The sequence below is a fragment of the Cebus imitator genome, unplaced genomic scaffold, assembly GCF_001604975.1.
Source record: "Cebus imitator isolate Cc_AM_T3 unplaced genomic scaffold, Cebus_imitator-1.0 Scaffold118, whole genome shotgun sequence".
Lineage (NCBI taxonomy): Eukaryota > Metazoa > Chordata > Mammalia > Primates > Cebidae > Cebus > Cebus imitator.
The window spans coordinates 2,955,012-2,972,246 of NW_016107433.1; the positions used below are offsets into that span (position 1 = coordinate 2,955,012).

Below are 17,235 nucleotides of genomic sequence, written 5' to 3' on the forward strand. Positions count from 1 at the left end.
GAAACCCCTTTTCTACTTAAAATATAAAAATTAGCTAGGCGTAGTCGTGCATGACTGTAATCCCAGTTACTTGGAAGGCTGAGACAGGAGAATCACTTGAACCCAGGAGGTGGAGGTTGCAGTAAGCTGAGATCGAGCCACTGCACTCCAGCCTGGGCGACAGAATGAGACTGTGTCTCAAAAAGAAAAAGAAAAAGAAAGTATAAAGAGGCACATGACCCAGAAATTCCACTCCTAGGCACATGCTCAAGAGAAATGAAAATGTGTCAGCTGGGTGCAGTGGCATATGCCTGTCATCCCAGAACTTTGGGAGGCTGAGGCAGGTGGATCACTTGAGGTCAGGAGTTCAAGACCAGCCTGGCCAACATGGTGAAACCCCATCTCTACTAAAATACAAAAATTAGCTGTGCATGCCGCACACTTATAATCCCAGCTACTCAGGAGGCTGAGACAGGAGAATTGCTTGAACCTGGAGGCAGAGGTTGCACTGAGCCAAGATCATGCCATTGCACTCCAGCCTGGGCAACAGAGTGAGACTCCGTCTCAAAAAATAAAGTCCACACAAAAACTGGCACCCAAATGTTCGTAGCAGCATTATTCATAATAGCCAAAAGATAATAACCCAAATGTCCATCAGCTGATGAGTGAATAAAGGAAATTTTGGGTCAGGCACAGTGGTTCATGCCTGTAATCTCAACACTTTGAGGGGCTGAGGTAGGTGGATCGCTTGAGTCCAGGAGGTTGAGACCAGTCTGAGCAACACAACAAGATCCCATCTCTACAAGAAACACAAAAATTAGCCAGATATGGTGGCTGGCATGTGCCTGTAGTCCCAGCTACTTGGGAGGCTGAGGGAGGAGAATTGCCTGAACCTGGGAGGTTGAGGCTGCAGTGAGCTGAGATCGCGCCACTGTACTCCAGCCCAGGTAACAGAGCAAGACTCCCTCTTGAAAAAAAAATTTTACAAAAGACAGGAGCAAAATAATGAAAGAATAATTCTAACCTACCAGATATTCTTCAATGAGAATCATGAATTGTAATCCCAAGATTTTCTTGCCTTTGGGGAAGAAAGTAATAGTATTAATAGAATACAGATTTCTAATTAAGTCTTGGTGAGAGTATGATGCTTCTCTCCTCTGAGGATGACAGCCATTGTCAAGAGCAGTCTTGACCCGCTGAAACTGTCGCCGAGGTGTTAAGCCCAGATTTAAAAAAAATCAACTCAGATCGCTGATGTTTTAGCCGAGGGCATTTGTTCTGAACTCCCTGGAATTACAGATTAAAAATTATCCCATTTCATTTTTGCATATCAATATGGGGGCTCCAAAATGTTTATAATTATTAGCTTCAAAATCTGATCCTACTTATTTCTGTCGTCTCATTCAAAATGTTCTTTAGAAATAATTCTTTAGGCTGGGTGCAGTGGCTCACACCTATAATCCCAGCCCTTTGGGAGGATGAGGCAGGCGGATCACTTGAGCTCAGGAGTTCAAGACTAGCCTGGGCAACATGATGAAACCCCGTTTCTATAAAAAATATAAAAATTGGCTGGGTGCAGTGGCTCATGCCTGTAATTCCAGCGCTTTGGGAGGCCAAGACAGGTGGATCACGTGAGGTCAGGAGTTCAAGACCAGCCAGCCAACATGGTGAAACCTCGTCTCTACTGAAAATATAAAAATTACCCAGGCATGGTAGTGGGCACCTGTAGTCCCAGCTACTAGGGAGGCTGAGGCAGGAGAATCGCTTGAACCTGGGAGGTGGAGGCTGCAGTGAGCCGAGGTCGCACCACTGCTCTCCAGCCTGGGCAACAAAGCAAGACTCCATCTCAAAAACAAAACCAAACGAAGCCAGGCGTGGTGATGTGTGCCTGTGGTTACAGCTACTCAGGACACTGAAGTGGGAGGATTACCTGAGCCTGGAAGGTCAAGGCTGGAGTGAGCTGAGCTGTGACTGAGCCACTGCACTCCAGCCTGGGAGAGACAGTGAGATCCTATGTCTAAAAAATAATAACTTCTTTTTCAGAAATAACTTTTATAATTTTAGAGACCAAGGATAATTGAGATAGCCTGTAATTATTTAGCATAAATAAAGGAGAGAGCCATTAAACTTGTTTTTGTTTTGTTTTGTTTTTATTTTAGACACAGGGTCTTGCTCTGTCACCCAGGCTGGAGTGTAGAGGCACAGTCAAAGCTCACTGCAGCCCCTAACTCCTGGGCTCAGGTGATCCTCCTGTCTCAGCCTCCCAAGTAGCTGGGACTGCAAGTGTGTTTCAACATGCCCCACTAATTTTTGTATTTTTTGTAGAGACAACATTTAGCCCTGTTGCCAGGTTGTTCTTGAGCTCCTGGCCTCAAGCAATCCTACTGCCTGGGGCTCCCAAAGTAGTGAGATTCCAGGCGTGAGTTACCATGCCTGGCCTATAAGTGTTTGTTTTTCACCTTTACTTAAGGTAAATTGTAGTCTCATTTCACAGATGACGAAAGTGAGACTGATGGATACTTAGTAACTTGCTCAGGTTGATATGGGTAATACACATAACTGGGGTCACATACCTGGAGTCCCCACTGCTGTTCCATGTTGCCTCTACAGACACACAATGGGATTGAAGAAAAGGGATGAAATATCTTATGAATGGCACCATGCTGGCCATCTTCTGCCACAAAATATAAGATCTGAGATTTCATTATTCTATCCATTTGCAATCCCAAATTCATAACAAATACCTTCATGTGCATGATAACATTAAAAATACTCAGATTTCTTGTATTTCTTAATCTTGTTCTTAGACTCTTGTGTCAAAATGAGGAAATTTAAGATCATTTTAATTGGTGAATTTTTTCCTCTGGGATCCAGAAGTCTGTTAGAACTCCTATTTATAAAACTGCTAAGTGAACTATGCCAAGAACTTACCCAAACCCCTCACTTGGCTGTCATTAGTGTCACCAGTAAATGTTTTATTTTTATGTATGAAAAAAATGCCTTGCTATCATCAAAGTAGGCTGGGGGGATATCTTTTGGTGGAGATGGGGGTGTAGCAAGGAAGACTGTCAACAGGTCCATACTGATGTTCCAGTATGGGGCTAGGCAGAAGCAACTGCAAAATTTAGTGTCCCCCAAACCTCAGTAATCAAGGTAAGTGCCATTTTTACACAATTTTTATTTATTTATTTATTTTTTTATTTTTAGACAGAGCCTCACTCTGTCGCCCAGGCTGGAGTGCAGTGGTGCAACCTTGGCTCACTGCAACATCCACCTCCCGGGTTCAAGCGATTCTCCTGCCTCAGCCTCCTGAGTAGCTGGGATTACAGGCATGTGCCACCATGCCCGGCTAATTTTTGTAGATTTAGTAGAGACAGCGTTTCACCACGGCCAGGGTGGTCTTCATCTCTTGACCTTTTGATCCTCTCACCTTGGCCTCCCAAAGGGCTGGGGTTACAGGCGTGAACCATCATGCCCGGCTTATGCAATATTTTTAAAAATCAAAAATAATGCAAAAAAAAATCCACGATGAGCAAAACATCAACATTTTTAGTAAAGGCAGGATCCAACAGGGCTGAGATTAGGCGGTGGTAAGTGATGTGAGTCATGCGAATGTAAAGTCTGTCTCATTTAAAAGTTTGCTATTTTGTTAATGATTTTTTTTTTGCGTTAACTTTTTTACATGGTATTAAAACATTATTTATCTTGACTGTTGAATTTTTTTGGCACCCAATTGAGTTTTGCATTTGAGGCAAGTGCTTCACTTGCCTTGCCTAGTCTTGGCTCTACAGATTTGCACGAATCCATCCTAGGGAAGGCTAGAAGCTGCTCCCATGTAACTGGCCCTAGACATTCCCAGCTATGGTGACCTGAGCAATATGGGTCTCAGGAAATGCTCTTTTCCTGGCCTTGCTGATGGTGAGAGGAAGCTTTTGCCACCTCTCTCTGTTTTTCCTTGTTTACCTCATCATGGGGCATGTCTGGCAGCATCTGGCTGAGAAGCACCTTTTCCAGGTGGTATCATGGAGTGAGGAGACTCTATAAACCCGATGTGGGGTGAGTGGGTCTTCCACCAAGACTTCACGTTCCTTGGCTGAAAAGTAAGATGTCTGAAAGTTCTGTAGAAACCCAAAGAATTAAAAGTACGCACTGAGCACTTAATAATGCTTGTCAAGGCCGGGCGCGGTGGCTCAAGCCTGTAATCCCAGCACTGTGGGAGGCCGAGGCGGGTGGATCACGAGGTCAAGAGATCGAGACCATCCTGGTCAACATAGTGAAACCCCGTCTCTGCTAAAAATACAAAAAATTAGCGTGCCTAATTTTGGCGCGTGCCTGTAATCCCAGCGACTCAGGAGGCTGGGGCAGGAGAATTGCCTGAACCCGGGAGACGGAGGTTACAGTGAGCCGAGATCGCGCCATTGCACTCCAGCCTGGGTAACAAGAGCGAAACTCCGTCTCAAAAAAAATAAAAATAAAAAAATAATGCTTGTCAATTTTTTTAAAAATCAAGACAGGGTATTGATCAGTCAGCCAGGCTGGAGTACAGTGGTGTGATCATAGCTCACTGCAGCCTCAAAGTCTGCAGTTTGAGGATGCAGTGAGCTAGGGATCCTCCTGCCTTACCACCTGAGTAGCTGGGACTACAAGTATACACCACTATGCCTGTCTATTTAAAAAAAATTTTTGGGGGGTAAAGATGGGGTCTTTCCATGTTGCTCTGGCTGGTCTTAAACTCCTGGGCTCACGCAATGACCCCTGACCCCTACCTGCTTCAACCTTCCAAAGTGCTGGGATTACAGGTGTGAACCACCACCTCACCTGGCCAAAATGATATTTTTAGATAAACAAAAACTAGGCTGGGCACGGTGGCTCAGCCTGTAATCCCAGCGCTTTGGGAGGCCAAGGCAGGTAGATCACCTGAAGTCAGGAGTTCAAGACCAGCCTGAGCAACATGGAGGAACCCCATCTCTACTAAAAATGCAAAAAATTAGCCAGGCATGGTGGTGCATGCCTGTAATCCCAGCTACTCAGGAGGCTGAGGCAGGAGAATCACTTGAACCTGGGAGGTGGAGGTTGCAGTGAGCCAAAATGGTGCCACTGCACTCCAGTCTGGCAACAAGAGCAAAACTCTGTCTCAAAAACAAAACAAAAACTAAAAGAATTCATTGTCAGCAGACCTGCATTATTTTAAAATGCTAAAGGAAAATGTTTCAGGGTAAAAGGACATGATAGGAGCTATCCTCAGAAAGAACACCAGAAATAGTATAAGAGTAACATAAAAAGTAATTTTTCTGGCCAGGCACAGTGGCTCACACCTGTAATCCTACCACTTTGGGAGGCCAAGACAGGCAGATTCCCTAAGCTCAGGAGTTCAAAACCAGCCTGGGCAGATGGCGAAACGCCATCACTACTAAAATACAGAAAATCAGCTGGGCATGTTGGCAGGCGCCTGTAATCCCAGCTACTCAGAAGGCTGAGGCACGAGAATTGCTTGAACCTGGAAGGTGGAGGTTTCAGTGAGCCAAGATTGTGCCACTACACCCCAGCCCAGACAACAAAGTGACACTCTATCTCAAAAAAGTAATTTTTCCTCTTCACTTTTTAAAAATCCCATGATTGTTTAAAGCAAAAATTGTAGCCTCTTACTGTGAGGTTTATAACTTATGTAGATGTAATATATAATACACATTTAATTTTTTTTTCCTAAGACGGAGTCTCACGCTGTCACCCAGGTTGGAGTGCAGTGTTGTGATCTCAGCTCACTGCAACCTCTGCCTCCTGGATTCAAGCGATTCTCCTGCCTCAGTCTCTCAGGTAGCTGGGATTATAGGCATGTGCCACCATGCCTGCCTGATTTTTGTGTTTTTAGTAGAGACAGTGTTTCACCATGTTGGCCAGGCTGGTCTTGAACTCCTGACCTCAGCTGATCCACCCACCTCTGTCTCCCAAAGTGCAGCGATTACAGGCGTGAGCCACTGCACCCGGTCCATGAACGTAGATTTCTAAAAAATATTCAGTTAACTCAGAAGAAGGCAAGAAAGGAGCAACAGAGGAACAGGAAAAGGGTGGGGGAAATAAACAGAGGAACAGTACAATGGTAGACCTACTTTCAACCATACCAATAATTACATTAAATGTTAGTGGTCTAAAACACTTCAATTAAAAGGTAGAGATAGCCTAAGAGATTTAAAAAATCATGATCCAACTATACTCTGTCTACAAGAGACACACAAAAGAGGCTGATGGGAAGTAGACGGGGAAAAATGTATTATGTGAACAGTAAGCATGAGAAGGTTGAAGTGCCTACATTAAATCAAAGTAAATTTCAGGATGATAGTATTAGAGACTAAAAGAGAAATTTTATAATAATAAATATCACCAGGAAGGTATAATAATCATGCATATGTGTATACCTAATAACAGTTTCAAGATACATGAAGCAAAAATTGACAGAACGACAGACTTAAAGGGAGAAATGCAAAAGTCCACTATCATATCATAGTTGGACATTTTATTCCTCAGACCAGGCCAGGCGCAGTGGCTCACGCCTGTAATCCCAGCACTTTGGGGGGCCGAAGCGGGTGGATCACGTGGTCAGGAGTTCAAGACCACCCTAGCCAAGATGGTGAAATCCCGTCTCTACTAAAAATACAAAAATTAGTCAGGCATGGTGGTGGGTGCCTGTAATCCCAGCTACTTGGGAGGCTGAGGCAGGAGAATTGCTTGAACCCAACCCTGGAGGCAGAGGTTGCAGTGAACCGAGATCACGCCACTGCACTCCAGTCTGGAAGACAAAGCAAGACTCTGGTTCCAAAAAAAAAAAAAAAAACTAGACCAAAAAAATCAGTAAAGACATAAAAGATTGAAACAGCACTATCAACCACCTTGATCTAATTGATATTTATAGAACAATGCAACAACATGATGCATATTATTTTCAAGTTCAAGTGCTCCTGATATATTCACCAAGGTACCCCATATGCTGAACTATAAAACAAGTCCTAACAAATATAAAAGAGCTAAAATCATAAAATCAAAATCTGACCATAGTGGAAAAAGAAAGCTAGTGTTCACCTTTTTGTATTCAGCATTTTACTGGAGATCATTGATGTAACGAGACAAGAAAAACAAAAATTGGAAAGGAAGAAGTAAAATTTCTATTTTTAGATGACTTGATTGTTTACATAGAAATACTAAGGAATCTACAATATGACTAATAAGTGGAATTAGCAACTTCACAGGACACAAGATTATTATTGTGAAAATCAGTATGTACTATTGGCAAACAATTGAGAAATAATTTTTTTTAATGTCATTTAAATTAGTATCCAAAAACATAAAATGCATAGAAATAAGCCTAACGAAAGGCATGTAAGTCCTATACACTGATAACTGTAAATCATTGCTGAGGGAAATACAAGAACTAGATAAATAGCGCGATGGTTAATTTTACATGTCAACTTGACTGGGCCAGGAGATGCCCACACAGCTGGTTAAACTCTATGTTGGGGTATATCTGTGAGGGTGTTTTTGGAAGAGATTAGCATTTATTCTTTTTCTTTTTCTTTTCTCCTAAGTAGCTGGGACTACAGGCACACACCATCATGCCCAGCTAATTTTTTGATTTTTCGTAGAGACAGGATTCAATATGTTGGCCAGGCTGCTCTCAAACTCTTGACTTCAAGGGATCTGCCCACCTCAGCTCCCAAAGTGCTGCAATTACAGGCATGAGCCACCACGCCTGGCTGAGAGTAACATTTAAATTGGTGAACAGAGTTAAGTAGATGGTCCTCCCAAGTGAGGGTAGGCACCACCCAATCCACTGAGGGCCTGAATAGGACAAAAAGGTGGAGAAAGGGAGGGATCACCCTCTCTCTATCTGAATGCCTGAGCTGAGACCCTGATCGTCTTGCGCCCTCTGCACTCATGGTTCTCAGGCCTTCAGACTCACACTGAGTCTCCACAAGTTCTCCAACTCTCCAGCTTTCAAATTACACCACCAACTTTCCTGGGTCTCCAGTTTGCAGAAGGCAGACCATGGAACTTCTCTACCTCCATAATCATGAGAAACAATTTCTTATAAATCTCATTTATTTTACATATTATATATATGTAACCTCCCACTGGTTCTGTTTCTCTTGAAAATTCTAATTCATACAGAGAGATATACTATCTCATGCACTAGAAGACTCAAGATGCCAATCTCACCCATACTGATATACCTATAGGTTCAATGTAAACCCCTTTGTAATTCCTATTAAAAACGATGTGATACGACCTTACTTCTGCAAGAATGGCCATAATCAAAAAATTTTTAAAAATAGATGTCAGTGTGGATACAGTGAAAAGGGAACACTTCTACACTGCTGGTGGGAATGTTAAATAGTACAGCCACTACGGAAAACAGTGTGGAGATTCCTTAAAGAACTAAAAGTAGAACTACCATTTGATCCAGAAATCCCACTACTGGGCATATACCCAGAGGAAAAGAGGTCATTATATGAAAAAGATGCTTGCACATGCATGTTTATAGCCGCATAATTTATAAGTGCAAAAACGTGGAACGAACCCAAATGCCCATCAATCAATGAGTGGATAGAGAAATTACGGTATATATGTATATGACGGAATACTATTTAGCCATAAAAAAAAGAGTTAATGGCATTTGCAGCAACCTGGATGAAATTGGAGCCCATTATTCTAAGTGAAGTAACTCAGGAATGAAAAAACAAATATCGTATGTTCTTACTCATAAGTGGAAGGTAAGCTATGAGGATGCAAAGGCATAAGAAAGACACAATGGGCGGGGCGCGGCGGCTCACGCCTGTAATCCCAGCACTTTGGGAGGCCAAGGTGGGTGGATCACAAGGTCAAGAGATTGAGACCATCTGGTCAACATGGTGAAACCCCTTCTCTACTAAAAATACAAAAAATTAGCTGGGCATGGTGGCGCGTGCCTGTAATCCCAGCTACTCAGGAGGCTGAGGCAGGAGAATTGCCTGAACCCAGGAGGCGGAGGTTGCAGTGAGCCCAGATCGCGCCATGGCACTCCAGCCGGGGTAACAAGAGCGAAACTCCGACTCAAAAAAAAAAAAAAAAAAAAAAAAAAAAAAAAGAATGACACAATGGACTTTGGGGAATAGGGGGAAAGGGTGAGAGGCATGTGAGGGATAAAAGACTATAAATTGGGTTCAGTGTACACTGCTTGGGTGATGGGTGCACTGAAATCTCATAAATCACCACTAAAGAACTTACTCATGGCCGGGTGCAGTGGCTCACGCCTGTAATCCCAGCACTTTGGGAGGCTGAGGGAGGCACATCACCTGAGGTCAGGAGTTCAAGACCAGCCTGGCCAACATGGCGAAACCCAGTCTCTACTAAAAATACAAAATATTAGCTGGGCGTGATGACGTGCACCTGTAATCCCAGCTATTCAGGAGGCTGAGGCAGGAGAATCACTTGATCCCATGAGGTGGAGGTTGTAGTGAGCTGAGATTATGTCATTGCACTCAGCCTGGGCAACAGAGCGAGACTCTGTCTCAAAGAAAAAAAAATAATTAAAAAATAAAAATGTTGCAGCTCTTTTAGAATTTGTCTAGCAGGCTTTCTGGTTTTTGCCAGAAAGCCCCTTAAAAATTTAAAAAATAAAAAATAGAAACAAAACGAAGATATACGAATGGCTAATAAGCACTTGAAAAGGTGCTCAACACCATTCGTTATCAGGGAAATACAAATTAAACCACAATGAGGTATCACTACATACCCAATAGAATAGCTTAAATTAAAAAGACTGACACCACCAAATGTTGGCATGGATATTGAACAATACTTTCCTATATGGTTGATGGGAGTGTAAAGTCATACAACCCACTTTGGAAACAAAGGTCTGGAAGTTTCATGTGAAACTAAACATACACTTATGACCTAGTGATTTCAGTCCCAGATACTTACCCAAGAGTAATGAAAGCATATGTCCACAAAAATACTAGTATGAAACTGTTCATAGCATTTCTCTTCATAAGGCCCTGAAACTGGAAACGTTCCAGTTGCTGGTCCACAGGGGGATGGCTAAGGAAATTGTATATTCATACAAAAGAATATTACTCAGCAATAAAGAGGAACAAGTTATCATGCAACACCATGAGTGAATTTCAAAACCACGCTGAGTGAAAGAAGCTGTTGAGAAGTACATATCGTATGATAGCATTTACATGAAGTTCTAAATCTGGCAAAGCTAATCTATGGTGAAAAAAACTGAGAACACAATGGTGGAGAGGGAACTTTCTGGATGATAATGTTTTATGTTTTGATAAGGGTATAGGTTACATAGGTGCATACATTTCTCAAACTCATTTATACACACATTTCACTTTGTATAAAGAAAGAAAAACCCATAAATAAATATTAAACCTTTGTGAATGATATTAAAATGTTTCAGGGTAAAGTGGACTGCTGTGTAGAGTTTAAACATGCGTTTATTTTTGAGATAGAGTCTTGCTGTGTTGCCCAGGCTGGAGTGCAATGGAGCGATCTTGGCCTACTGCAACCTCTGCCTCTCAGGTCCAAGTGATTCTCCTGCCTCAGCCTCCCAAGTAGCTGAGCAGGTGCCACCACACTAGCTAATTTTTTGTATATTTATTAAACACGGGGCTTCAGCATGTTGGGCAGGCTGGTTTTTAACTCATAACTTCAAGTGATCCATCCTCATTGGCCTCCCAAAGCGCTGGGATTAAGGCACAAACCACCCTGCCCGGCCAACACATGCATTTAAAAAATGCATTTAGTCGGGCGTTGTGGCTCATGCCTATAATCCCAGCACTTGGGGAGGCCGAGGTGGGCGGATCACCTGAGGTCAGGAGTTTGAGACCAGCCTGGGCAACATGGTGAAAACCCATCGCTAAAAAAAAAAAAAAAAAAAAAATGCATTTAAAAAAAGATGAATTGGGACCGGTCGACGTGGCTCATGCCCGTAATCCCAGCATTTTGGGAGGCCAAGGCAGGTGGATTGCCTGAGGTCAGGAGTTAGGGATCAGCCTGGTCAACATAGTGAAACCCGTCTTTACTAAAAATATAAAAAATTAGCTGGATGTGGTGACATGTGCCTGTAATCCCAGCTACTGGGGAGGCTGAGGCAGGAGAATCGCTTGAATCCAGGAGGCGGAGGTTGCAGTAAGCCGAGATTGCGTCATTGCACTCCAGCCTGGGGAACAAGATCGAGACTTCGTCTCAAAAACAAACAAAAATGAATTGGCCAGGCACTGTGGCTCATGCCTATAATCCTAGCACTTTGGGAGAATAAGGTGGCTGGATTGCTTGAGTTCACAGGTTTGAGATCAGCGTAGTGAGACCCCATCTCTACAAAAAATACAAAAATTAGTGAGACGTGGTGGCATACACCTGTAGTCCCAGCTACTTTGGAGGCTGAGATGGCCAGTTGGCTTGAACCTGGGAGGTGGAGGTTGCAGTGAGTTGAGATAGAGCCACTGCCCTTCCGCCTGGGTGAAAAAAAAAAAAAGATGAATTTATAAATGGATATAGGATGGATAAGTGATAAAGCAAATATAATAAAATTTTAATTTAGAATAAGAGTGGTTGGTTCATAACAGTTATTGACTGTAAAATTATTTCAAAGATTTCTATATGTTTGAAAATTTTCAGAATAAACCCTTGGGGGGAACTAAGTATTAAACATGTCCAAATATGTTTATTGCAGCACCATTTGTAATGGCTTCCAAATGGAAACCACTTATATGTCCATCAACAATAGAAGAGATACACTGTGGTATAATCATACAATCAATGGAAGAGTGTGTGATAATCAGAATGAAAGATCCATGAGTATATGCAACAGTATGAATGAATCTCACAAATATTAAGTGAAAGAAGTCAGACATAAAATACAAGACTCATCCATATAAGGTGTAGAAACAGGCAAAACAAGTTCATGCTGTTCAAAGTCAGGCTAGTGACTGCCCTTGGGCAGAATCATGGCTAGAAGAGGACATGGGGGTCTCCTGGGTATCCGTAAGGTTCTGTTGCTTGACTTGGATGCTGGTTATATGAGTCTGCACAGTTTGTGAAAGTTCATTAAGTGGCACACACTTCTCCCCATTATCTATTATATGCGTCAAGGTAAAGTGATTTAAAAATTAATGTTAGCCCTCACTCATCTTCAAACAGGTTCCTCAGCCCAGCCCCACCCCTGGGAATTCTTTGCCAGCCATCTTTCTCCCATCTCCCTTCTCCCAGTTCCCAGGCTCTGACATGCCTGTCTCCCTCACCTGCCAGGGAAAAACTCAGTGCAGAGGATTTAGTTCTCAACCTCTATCCTCAACTACACTACAGAATGAATCCAACTAGAAAAGACTCATTAATCACCTAAACCATGGGGCCATGCAGCGCAGGAGAAATTCCTTTGCTTCCTTAAAACAACTACAAAAATTGCCATTGGATTTTTTTTTTTTTTTTTTTTTAAGACGGGGTCTCATACTTGTCGCTCAGGCTGGAGTGCAGGAGCAGGATCTCGGCTCACTGCAACCTCCACCTCCCGGGTTTAAGCGATTCTCCTGCGTCAGCCTCCTGAGTAGCTGGGATGACAGGAGCCTGCCACGAGGACTGCCTAATTTTTGTACTTTTAGTAGAGATAGGATTTCTTCATGTTGGCCAAGGCTGGTCTCGAACTCCTGATGTCAGGTGATCTGCCCGCCTCGGCCTCCCAAAGTACTGGGATTACAGGTGTGAGCCATCACGCCCGGCCACCATGGGCATTGTTTTAAAGCAAAATGTGTCTTCCCTTTACAGAGATGTCAGCATATTCCTCTTTTACCGCCCTCAGTTTATCCCTTCCATCCTCTTTGCTTGATAGCGGTGATTGCAGCTCACTTGCTTTGCCAAATCTGGGAAGCAGTGACTCGCCTAAGACATTGTTCTCATACTTCAGCTCAGGCTTGAGGGTCCCTTGGCTGGTAAGCCAATCCTCAAACCTCAGCAAAGCCGGGATGGAGGTGTATGTATGGGGGCATGGGGGTAAAAGGACAGAGGAGGAAGGAAGAGAAATATGGTGGTGAGATCAGAGTAGGATACAGAGCTCAAGGACAAAATCCCTGCCCTGCCCCACCTTGCAATTGGCCAAGAAGTCTACAGGAATCCACATCTAAACTAAGCCAGAGAAGTATTTAATTAAGCATTCCTTATTTTCATCTGATGGGTCAAGTTTCAGTCCTCTTGTTACTTGACCATTGAGAAGCATTTGGCACATCCAACCTTCTTCCTCTTTCTTGAAACATTTTTCAAGTAAGTTTCTTCTTATCTCTTTATTTATTTATTTTTGGTCTGCTCCTGCTGGTTCTTCCTCATCTCTTTGATCAGTAAATGTTGGAGTGCCCAGGGCATGATCCTTAGACCTCTCTTCTTCAGCTACTTTCACTTCCTTGATGACTTCACCCACTTTGGTGACTTTAAAAAATAGCATCTATACCCTCTTGACTTCCGAATTGGCATTTCCATCCAGCTCTCTCCCTTAAACTCCAGAACTGCTTATTGAACCACCTACTCATCTCCACCAAGGTCCCTCGTAGGCATCTCAAATGTATCATGTCCAACGCTGAGCTCCTGATCCCTCCTCCAAACCCATTCCTCCCACGGTTCTCTCAGTAAATGGCAACTCCTTTCTTCCTGTCACTCAGGCCAAAAACCTGGGTGTCATTCCTAACTCCTCCCTTTCTCTCACCTCCCACCTCCAAACTGTCAGGAAATGTTGACTTAACTTCAAAACACAGAATCTGACTACTCTCGCCACCTTCACTGCCTCCGTCCAAGCCACCATCAGCCTCCACCCATCATTCACAGCACCCCTGCCTGGTGCCTCCTCAGCCTGCTCTCAACACAACGGCCAGAGTCGCACTGTTTTTTGTTTGTTTTGAGATGGACTCTTCCTCTGTCACCCAGGCTGGAGTGCAATGGCGTGATTTCGGCTCACTGCAACCTCCACCTCCTGAGTTCAAGTGATTCTCCTGCCTCAGCCTCCCAAGTTGCTGGGATTTCAGGCGCCTGCCACCACACCCAGCTTGTTTTTTTTTTTTTTTTTTTTGTCTTTTGCGATAGAGTCTTGCTCTGTTGTCCATGCTGGAATATAGTGGCACGATCTCAGCTCACTGCAAACTCCACCTCCCTGGTTTAAGCATTTCTTCTGCCTCAGCCTCCTGAGTAGCTGGGATTACAGGTGTATGCCACCATACCGGGCTAATTTTTTTGTATTTTTAGTAGAGATGGGGTTTCACCATCTTGGCCAGGCTGGTCTTGAACTCCTGACCTCATGATCCACCCACCTCGGCCTCCCAAAGTGCTGGGATTACAGGTGTGAGCCACTGCATCCAGCCCCTAGTTTCTGTATTTTTAGTAGAGACAAGAGTTTCACCATGTTGGCCAGGCTGGTTTTGAACTCCTGACCTCAGGCGACCACCCGCCTTGGCCTCCCAAAGTACTGGAATTACAGGCGTTGAGGCACCATGCTCAGCCCAGAGTTGTACAGTTAAAATGCAAATGTTAGGACCCAGAAAATGATATCCCAAAGTATAGTGCTTTGGCAGGCTTATTACTTTGAACTAACGGACATTGGAAGGCTTCAGAAGCAGTCTCTTTTTCTTGACCTTCTATCTCCTGCCCCTTTTTCTCCACTGAAGTGCATCATAGAAACCAGAATTCCTCTTTCTGCAAGGCACATCCACAAGGCAAACTAGAACCCCGGGCGGCACAAGGTGACTCTCGCCTGTGAGAGGCCAAGGTGCAGATCACTTGAGGTCAGGAGTTGGAGACCAGCCTCGTCAATATGGTGAAACCCCATCTCTACTAAAAATACAAAAATTAGCCGAGCATGGTGGCTCACACTTGTAATCCCAGCTACTTGAGAGGCTGAGGCAGGAGAATAGTTTGAACTGGGAGGCAGAGGTTACAGTGAGCTAAGGTTATGTCAGTGCATTCCAGCCTGGGCAACAGAGTGACACTCTATCTCAAAAAACAAAAAAAAACACCCAAAAATCTAGAACCTCTCTCCCCCAAAGCAAGCCATAAAACCTAGAAATATCACTCTGTCTCCCACCTTTCTGTGGAGGAACTGGCCATTAAGAAATTCTCTAGGCCAGGTGCGGTGGCTCACACCTGAAATCCCAACACTTTGGGAGGCCAAGGCGGATCACCTGAGCTCAGGAGTTCAAGACCAGGCTGCCAAACATGACGGAACCCCGTCTCTACTAAAAATACAAAAAATTAGCCAGTGTGGTGGCATGTGATTGTAGTCCCAGCCACTCAGGAGGCTGAGGCAGGAGAATCGCTTGAATCTGGGAGGTGGAGGTTGCAGTGAGCTGAGATCGTGCCACTGCACTCCAGCCTGTCGACAGAGCAAGACTCCGTCTCAAAAAAAAAAAAAAAAAAAAAAAAAAAAAAAAAAAAAAACCCCCAAAAAAAAAAAAAAAAAAAAAAAAAAAAGAATTTCTCTGAACTTCCTTGTCTGATAGTAAGTCATAAGACCCTCTTTCCAGAAAGGTACTGCCCTATACTCGAGAGGAAGAAATGCTACACAGAGAGGACAAGAAGAATGTGCAAGACAGGCCTTGCTAGGTTTCCCCTCTCAGTCTATTACCTTTAGACCATCCCCCGCATTGACTAATCACATCTCTACACAGAGGCCCATTCTTCCTTGAATCTAAGCAGAGAAATGAACGATTTTCCCTGGGTGTTTGGCTCTTCATTTCTGAAGTTCCCTGAGTCACGCAAAACTTTGATTAATTTGATTAAATAGGCTGGACACGGTGGCTGACGCCTGTAATCCCAGCACTTTGGGAGGCTGAGGCAGGTGGATCACGAAGTCAGGTGACCGAGATCATCCTGGCCAACATGGGAAACCCCATCTCTACTAAAAATAAAAAAAATTAGCTGAGCATGGTGGCACATGCCTGTAATTCCAGCTACTTGGGAGGCTGAGACAGGAGAATCTCTTGAATCCAGGAAGCAGAGGTTGCAATGAGCCGAGATCACACCATTGCACTCCAGCCTGGCAACAGAGCAAGACTCCATCTCGAAACAAAACAAAAAACCTTTGATTAAATAAATGTGTAAGGGCCAGGTGCGCTGCCTCATGCCTGTAATCCCAGCATTTTGGGAGGCCAAGGCGGGCAGAACACTTGAGGTCAGGAGTTCAAGACTACCCTGGCCAACACAGTGAAATCCTGTCTCTACTAAAAATACAAAAATTAGCCAGGTGTGATGGTGCATGCCTGTAATTCCAGCTACTCAGGAGGCTGAGACAGGGGACTCACTTGAACCCAGGAGGCAGAGGTTGCAGTGAGCTGAGATTACGCCATTGCACTCCAGCTTGGGGAACAAGAATGAAACTCTGTCTCAAAAAAAAAAGTGTTATGCTTTGCTCACTCTGTCGTCCAGGCTCAAGTGCAGTGGCACAATCTCAGCTCACTGCAACCTCTGCCTCCTGGTTCAAGTGATTCTCCTGCCTCAGCCTCCTAAGTAGCTGGGACTACAGGTGCATGCCACTATGCCCAGCTAATTTTTGTATTTTTAGTAGAGATGGGGTTTCACCATGTTAGCCAGGATGGTCTCGATCTCTTGACCTCGTGATCTGCCTGCCTTGGCCTCCCAAAGTGCTGGGATTACACGTGTGAGCCACCGGACCCGGCCATTTCTTTGTTTTTTAAAAAGGATCCAGTGAAATACTATACACATAATGTCCAGGCAAGGGCAGGGTACTTAGGAAGACTTTGCTGAAAAAGTTGTAGTTATCACTGCGTAGAACTTATGATACTTACGAGCTAAGACTTCATGTCAAAGGTATCATGAGACATGGGGACAGAGAGATGGAGCTAGTTTAGATTTAACAGAAACAGCCCCTCATGGGTATAACAGTTTCCATCTCAGAACTGTCAGTTCCTGGACTCAGCCACCTGGGTTGAACCCAATTCTCATCTTGCATTAGTTAAGATGCCTTTGCTTACAAGAAAAAAAGGAATCAGAATTAGGCACAAACATGGCATGAGGCCTCTTCTGGGGACCAAGTAGCTCCCAGCTGCCTGTCGCTGATGCAATCAGAGTAAAGAGAAATGATTCACTTCACTCCTGCCACCAACCTCAGGATTTTGGCCAAGTGCAGGTTTGGGGTTGGTTGGCGGATTATTTTTTCCCTTCCTGAGTTGAAAGACTGACTTTGTGTTTCAAAAAGGCACTTTCTTTATGCAGAGAAACTCTGTG

At 44.0% G+C, this 17,235-nt stretch overlaps 1 non-coding gene across 1 annotated transcript; it reads left to right on the top strand.

Annotated features, from left to right (window-relative positions):
* Positions 1-9,547: 9,547 nt before the first annotated feature.
* Positions 9,548-9,609, top strand: LOC119472795. The gene has a single exon (XR_005201977.1). It is a non-coding gene; the product is annotated as a U7 small nuclear RNA (small nuclear RNA).
* Positions 9,610-17,235: the final 7,626 nt, after the last annotated feature.